The following is a 1,602-nucleotide window of genomic DNA, read 5'->3' on the forward strand; positions in this document are numbered from 1 at the left end:
CTCATTAAAACATGTTGGTCTCTTATCGTTGCATCAGTCTCATCATGTCGTTTTTTCGAAGCCTCCATGAATCTAGCTAACATGGACTATAAATCAACTTTCTTTTCCGGTTGTGGTTGCCCTTTTTGGTGAAAGTCTCGCCTAGTCTGCCTATATTTTTCTTCTTTTTGCTTATTATATTCTTCGTATGGCAACCACTCTTTCTTTGGATTCCTCCAATATTCATCATATTTGTCTCCACTTGAGTAAAATACTTGAACCTTCTTGTTCCCATTCTCATCCAAATGGCAATCTTTTGTTAAATGTGGCCCATTACATCTTTGACAACCCACACGAATAGCATGTATGGATTGATCCATCATGGTCATTCTTCGGTCCATAGTAATTAGCATAGCTAACACAGTTGCCATGTCCTTAGAAGTGTCATTCCTAATTCCTTTCGCTCCATCATATCGTGGATCGTGATATTCACGTGATTGTTTAGAAAATTCTTCAATTAATTCCTTGATTTCAGTTGGGTTCTTCTTTGTTAAAGGTCCTTGAGAATCAAAGAGTTTCCTTGTCATCACATTCACCCCATCATAAAAGATTGTGACTTCTTGTTGCACGTTTAGATCAGTTTGGGGGCAATTTTGAAGTAACCCCTTGTAACGTTCTCATGCTTCGTAAAGTGATTCCCCCGATTGTTGCTCAAAGTTGGCTATCGCCTTCTTGAGTTTGGACACTTTTGATGGTGGGAAAAATTGCTAGAAGAATTGCTCACGCATTTGTGCCCATGCAGTAATGGCACCAGGTGGGAGTGCCTTCAACCAATTCTTAGCAGCTCCTTTGAAAGTGACTGGAAGCATTCTTAATAACACCGTCTCTCTTGGAACATTTGGGACATTGAAGTAATCAACTATGTCATTAACTTCATCAAGGTGTTTATAAGCATCCTCATGATCTTTCCCAGAAAATGGAACATCTTTAAGCGCATAAATAATATGTCCTTTTAGCTCGAATGTGGCGGTGGCGAGAATCGCGGGTTGCACTTAACCAGGACTAGCGTCATCTCAGATTCTCTTCTTATACGTCCCCATCGAAATGTCGGCAATGTTAGCCATGGTGGCTTTTGGCTTGTCCTCGGGTTCGGTTCCTTCTAATTCGAATTCGGGTTCAATATCGTAATCGTATTCTTGCGGACTAGGATTTTGATCAAAGCTTTCAACCTTGCTTTTGTCCTTCGAGGAATTGCTTGATTCTCCCACGTTCTTTCCTCTTTTCTTTCCAAAAACTATTTTAAGATCTTTAAAAGGCGATTTCATTGGTGGGTTGGTTTCTCCTACGATCTTATTCGTCTTTTTACGAAGGTCTGACTCTGGACCTTCAAATGGTGGTATCAACGGTGTGTTGGATCCACGAGTCATGTACTGCTGCAATAGAACAAAAATAAAACATAAAATTAAACAAAAACTAATTAAAAATGCCTACTGACTGTTCACCACGACGTGGTAAGGAATACTACCTCATGTTGTCACAGAAAATCTAAACATAAACGAAAAATGAAAAAAACGTAAAATTACTGAGTTCATGTTGTGAGAGTAAGGCTCATGGTGTGATTTC

The 1,602-nt window shown here is 39.5% G+C and overlaps 1 non-coding gene across 1 annotated transcript; it reads left to right on the forward strand.

The window, feature by feature from the left end:
* The first annotated feature begins 612 nt into the window (after nt 1–612).
* LOC111909069 (small nucleolar RNA R71) lies at nt 613–719 on the forward strand. Its single transcript, XR_002856068.1, has one exon. It is a non-coding gene; the product is annotated as a small nucleolar RNA R71 (small nucleolar RNA).
* Nucleotides 720–1,602: the final 883 nt, after the last annotated feature.

Source organism: Lactuca sativa, chromosome 5 (assembly GCF_002870075.4).
Source record: "Lactuca sativa cultivar Salinas chromosome 5, Lsat_Salinas_v11, whole genome shotgun sequence".
Classification (NCBI taxonomy): domain Eukaryota; kingdom Viridiplantae; phylum Streptophyta; class Magnoliopsida; order Asterales; family Asteraceae; genus Lactuca; species Lactuca sativa.